The sequence below is a fragment of the Mytilus trossulus genome, chromosome 11 (genome assembly GCF_036588685.1).
Source record: "Mytilus trossulus isolate FHL-02 chromosome 11, PNRI_Mtr1.1.1.hap1, whole genome shotgun sequence".
Classification (NCBI taxonomy): Eukaryota; Metazoa; Mollusca; class Bivalvia; order Mytilida; family Mytilidae; genus Mytilus; species Mytilus trossulus.
The window spans coordinates 35,849,266-35,855,408 of NC_086383.1; the positions used below are offsets into that span (position 1 = coordinate 35,849,266).

Here is a 6,143-nt window from a genome sequence, read left to right on the forward strand (position 1 = left end):
TAGCCAATCTGAATCAGAATCAGATTCAGACATTCCCACACATCCAGAAAGCTGTCAAAAGGATGCGTCACAAACAACCCAAGCAGCTGAAGCAGAACAAAAAACGCCTAGCTTTACTTTTAACAAACAGGCAAGCAACAATCTTGAAGATCATTCAAACCTAAGTGAAAAAAAGGAAAAACGACATGTCAAAAAGGCTAAACGAGCAAAAAATAAAAAGGACAAACAAAATTCAAATAAAGATCAGCCGAGCATGGAACGCTTCCTAGCAGAAGCCTTTAGAACTCCATCAAATAAAACCAATGAAGAGAAAAAAACACGTACTAAACAAACAGCAAGTACTCCTACTGATGAGCTTCACAAGAGACAAGAACCTGTGAAAAAAACAAAATCCTAAGCTCATCTTAATTATAACTATCAACTACAAATCTTCATGTGTTTTAAATTTTATATATTGTATATATTTCTTTGTTTACTTTGTATTATAAACATAGACTGTGTTTATCAAGTGAACAAAATTGTAATTTGTGAATGTGATGTCTATATTGTAGATAGCATACATTCAAAAGAGAAATATCAAAATAGTTGTTTATTTAAAAATGTAGTAAATACAGCATATATGAAATTATTTGTAAATGAAAAATGTATAGACTATGAATATAAAGATGGTAAATCTGCTTGGATAAAAAATATTGTTCCATGCACATCTAAAACGAAATGCAGTATTCATAGGCACACTTTAATCCTTTGTCATAATATATTCTTGGAATCAAGTAAAAAACAGCCAGTCTTGAAGTATAAAAGTACAGTTTCGGTAAATGACATTCATCCGATGTTCTTTTCTTCAGGATACGAACATATTTCTACACAGTTACTTTTTATAAACATTAAAGAAACAGCCAAAAATATCCAACTGTTCTTGAACTTAGATATCACACACTTCTTCGTTGTGCACATATTTCCAAAATTAAGCACTTCTAGTAAAGTCATTTGGCTAACAACATTCTGTGACACGATTAATTCCATATCTGTAAAAAAATATAAAAGTTGTAAATACAAAAGAACCACCCGCGCTATCAAAATTACAGTAAATGACAATGCTAATGTTTACAAAATACAAGACGTTTTCAGAAAGTCAGTAATGAAACTAAAAATAGAAATTAACTTTACCTGTGCTATTTATAGGTCTAAAAATAACTACGTGTTTATCTTGGTCACGATACATAGAACAGGTTTATACATTTTGCTAGATTTAAATAAATCGTTTAAGAGATCAACAATTAAACTTCTTTAATACTATAATGAAAACAAAAAACTTCCACATTTGCTCACTTAATTGTCAAGGTTTAGCGAGAAAGGAAAAGCGCTTTAGATTATTCTCTTGGTTTCAACAGCAGAAATGCGACATTTTAATGGCACAAGAAACTCACTTGTCAAAAAAATTGATAAAGCAAATTAACAATGAATTCAATGGCAAACATCTTCACAGCCTAGGCACAACAAATTCAAGGGGAGTTTCTTACTTTATTAATAAATCACTAGACTTTAAATTAATTAATGAATTTTGTGATAAAGAAGGGAGAATTATTATAATTAATATAGAAATTCAAGATAAGATTTTTACCTTAGTAAACTTGTATGCACCTAATGAAGTTCATGCAAGAAACCAATTTTATAAAAAAGTAAGTAAATTAATTGAAGAACACACTCTTGGTGCTCTAATAGTAGGGGGAGATATGAATGATTTACTCTCAGCTTTAGATACAAAGAACAATAAATTACATAAAAAGTTAAAAAAGCCAGTCAATGGTTTAAAACAATTAATTAAAACACATAAATTGATAGACATTTGGAGACAATTAAATAAAGATAAAAAACAATTCACATGGAAAAGAAAAAATTCTACAAATGAAGCTAGTAGAATAGACTTCTTTATAATATGCACACAAGCACGCCTAAGTACTGTATCTGCTGATATCAGGCCTGCACAAATTTCATTCACAGACCACATGGCTATTTCGCTTAAATTAGACATTTATGCAAATAATCGGGGTAAAGGATATTTTAAAATGAATAACAGTATATTGACTGATACTCAGTACAATAAACTAATAAATAAGTTAATTGAAAAGTATGAGCAAAATTTTAATCTTACAAATGTACTAAATCAGTGGGACCTGCTAAAAACTGACATAAGAGAGTCTACTATCCAATACTGTAAATCAAAAGCCAGAGAAAGGAAAAATATAATTTTAATAATGGAAAACAAACTAAATCTTTTAAATGAAAGATTAGACAAATTACCTGATAGGAAAAATAATGAACTTTTTAATCAAATAAAAAATTTAGAAAAAGATTTAGAAGAGATATACTCTTTTAAAGCCAAAGGAGCCCAAGTTAGATCAAGAATAAAATGGGTAGAGGAAGGGGAAAAAAATACTACTGTTAAAGTACTTTAATTCGTGGGTATCAATTTTCGTGGTTTGAGCAATATTTACATGTTCGTGGGTTTTTAAATTCGTGGATTTTAGTTTTCTTGAGAAAAAAAAAACATTATAAAAAAGAAGGTTACAAATTGTCTTGATTGAAGGAAATTACAAAGTAAACATTGACCGTGAAAATCGTAGTGATAACACTAATTATCCCACGATAAAAAGATCAACAGACTAAGGACCATCAAAGGTGTTAATGAGGCCATAAACATGTCACCTTAAGAAAACAGTAACATAAACAAATGCCATAAACGTAAACTGAATTGTCAAATATTTCTTATCAAAATCAAGCACAGCATGACATTATTATTTCCCATATGTACGAGAACAATGAGTATATAAAATGAACACTTTATCATACTAGCATATCAATACCGGAAATCTGACTTTTATTGATCAAAATATGTTTTATGAGAATTAAAAGATCAAAAGTTGTGCAGTTAAGGTTATTAAAGATTAAATGGGTATAATCTTGCATGCGGTTGTAGTTCTGTGACTGCCATTAAAGTATTCTCAGATTTGGCGTTATTCAATATATTCTCTAGATCATAACAGTATTCAAACATTCCGATGGGGATCTGTCCGTGTCTTTGATTTGGACAATGGTTGTTTTATTTCGTTGGACACTTAAATTCGTGGATAAAGTCATCCACGAAAACCACGAAAATTGGAACCCCACGAATAAAAGTACTTTCACAGTAAGTACTTTTTATCTCTAGAAAAAAATAGACAGGCTAAAAAATCTATTAATAAATTAATGACCCAAACCGGTGAGGTTACTGTTGATCAAAGTGAAATTTTAGATGTAAGTAAAGAGTATTATAAATCTCTGTACAAAAGTACATGTCCCGAAACTGAAATTTTAAAGACATACATAGAAAATACCCCCATTGATCATTCTTTAACTCCTTGTGAAAGCAAACAAGTGGATGGTAAATTAACTTCAGAAGAGCTAACATCTTCTATTTATAATATGAAACTAAATAAGACTCCAGGCAAAGATGGCTTAACAGTTGAGTTTTATCGACAATTTTGGCCAAATTTAAAACATATTGTATTGAATGTTTCTAACACATGTTATGATAATGAAACTTTATCTGAGACCCAAAAGATTGGGATAATATCATTGATTTTCAAAAAAAATGACCCTTTGTCCTTAGATAATTACCGTCCAATTACTTTATTGAATACTGATGTAAAACTTATTACATATACTTTAGCACAAAGACTAAAAAAAATCTTACCCCTAATTATACATAGAGATCAAAATGGTTATGTTAAAAATCGATATATAGGATTTAACGTACGCCAAATTCAAGATATTATAGATTATGCTGAAAACTTTAATATTGATGGAGCTATACTATTTATTGACTTTTCTAAAGCGTTCGATTCACTCGAATGGGACTTTATGCTGGAATCATTAAAAAAATTTGGATTTAATAAGTCTTTTCAAAAGTGGGTCAAAACACTTTACCATGATATAAAAGGATGTATTTTAAATAACGGGTGGATTTCTGAAACCTTCGGGATTCAACGGGGAATTCGACAAGGATGCCCTTTAAGCGCGTTATTGTTTGTTTTATCAGTTGAAATACTGGCTTGTAGGATAAGGGATAATAATGATCTAAAAGGGATACAAATAAAAATTGATAAAAATACTCACAGCCTAAAAATCTCACAGCTAGCAGATGATACAACTCTCTTTCTAAGATCTAAAAATGAAATAAAAAATGCACTTAATTTAATAGAAACTTTTGGATCTTTTTCAGGGCTTAAACTTAATAGAAATAAAACAGAAGGTATATGGTTAGGTAAACTAAAACACTGCAAAGACAAATTTGAAAGTATCAATTGGAAAGATAAGGTGAAAAGTCTTGGCATTTATTTTGGCCTGAACAAAAAAGAATGTGAAACACTAAATATAGAAAGACAGTTTGAAAAATCTGAAAGGATACTAAATGATTGGAAGAAAAGAAAATTGAGTATGATAGGAAAAATAACTATAATTAAAACACTACTTATTCCCAATATAACATACGTTGCTTCATTGATAAATCTAAGCAGTGAAATTATTAGTCAATTTAAAAAAATCTTATTTAATTTTTTATGGGAAGGTGGTAGCGAGAAAGTTAAACGCTCAGTGTTAAGAAAAGATTATATTGAAGGGGGACTAAAAATGACAGATATTGACGCATACATTGAGGCTATTAAAATAAATTGGGTTAAAAGATTAACTGATGAAACTTGTGCTAACTGGAAAATCATACCTACTTTTTATTTTAGAGAGTTTGGGGAAAATAATTTAATATTTAAAATGAATCTTAATACTCATAAGTCACTAGAAAACCTTAAAAACTTACCTACATTTTACTTTGAAATTTTGAAATGTTGGATTAAAAATGGAGGAGGAAAGACAAAAGTACCTGATAATTATAGAGATATAAGAAAGCAAGTTATTTGGGGAAACCGATATATAAAAACAGGTGGTAAAAGTTTATATTATAGTCATTGGGTAAAAGAAAACATAATTTTTGTAAATGATGTAATTGATGATAAAGGAGAAATTTCTCATAAAATATTAGATAAACTTGAAAAGAAACAAAATTGGATCGCCGAAATATGTTCCCTTCAGAAAGCTTTACCCAAAAGTTGGATCCAAAAATTAAAGAGCAATATATCAAAACATACTAAAATCAACATAACACAAGACATTAAAATGTTAAGTAATGGATTGTATTACGATCTAGACAAAATTAAGTTTAAAGAAATTTATAATATTATTATCAGGTCAAATAAAGAGCTTCCAGTAGGTTTTTGCTCATGGAAAAACCAACTATCAGGTGAAAATGTTATATATTTCATTAAGAAAAATTTATCTTTCACCTTTCTTTTTTTAAAAGATAATAGATTAAAAATGTTTAGATGGAAATTACTGCATAATATTTTAGCTATTAACCATAATCTGTATCGCTGGAAAGTAGTTAATAGTGAAAACTGTGAACTATGTTCTAAATCTGATAGCTATAATCATTTTTTCTTTGAATGCACATGGGTAAAAAATTATTGGACATTACTACACAAAATATTTATGTATCTTAATATTGGGCAACATGTTTTTTGTCTACAAAATCTTGTAGTAGGGTACAAAATTGAAGATGTGGATTATCATGTACTTAATCATATTATAACAATTGTTTGCTTTGTGATTTATAAATGTTTTTATTTATCAGAAAAGAGAACCAAATATGTAAATATGATGTCAGTCCTAAAAAGCGAAATTGATATACAAATTTTATATCATCCGGAAAATTCCTTTTTGAGAAAATTTCAAAGAAAAATTTTAGAAAATTGATTCTCTGGCTGTCATATAATATCTACAGTTGATTGACCTGCATTTTTGAGAATCACAAAAATGTCATTGAAATAAAAAGAAGACAAATTTCTAACGAAATTGCTTTTTAATTTTTTGTTTGATTATCATATATAGTATATCATTCAATGTTTAGCGTACTTGAAAAATAAGACACTATCTAAAAACTACCATAATTCAATTATACTGACCTCTTAATCCGATCGAAACCATGCTCTTTCACTTTCGATTAATCCAAAACTAAAAGCTAAACAAAAGACGGTCAAAGTTCCGTTTTT

General features: G+C 28.9%; 1 long non-coding RNA gene across 1 annotated transcript; it reads right to left on the reverse strand.

The window, feature by feature from the left end:
• Positions 1-593: 593 nt before the first annotated feature.
• On the reverse strand, positions 594-6,143 carry LOC134691031 (uncharacterized). Its single transcript, XR_010102084.1, has 3 exons — positions 6,057-6,143; positions 4,159-4,207; positions 594-1,028 (listed from the first exon to the last, which is right to left on the reverse strand). It is a non-coding gene; the product is annotated as an uncharacterized LOC134691031 (long non-coding RNA).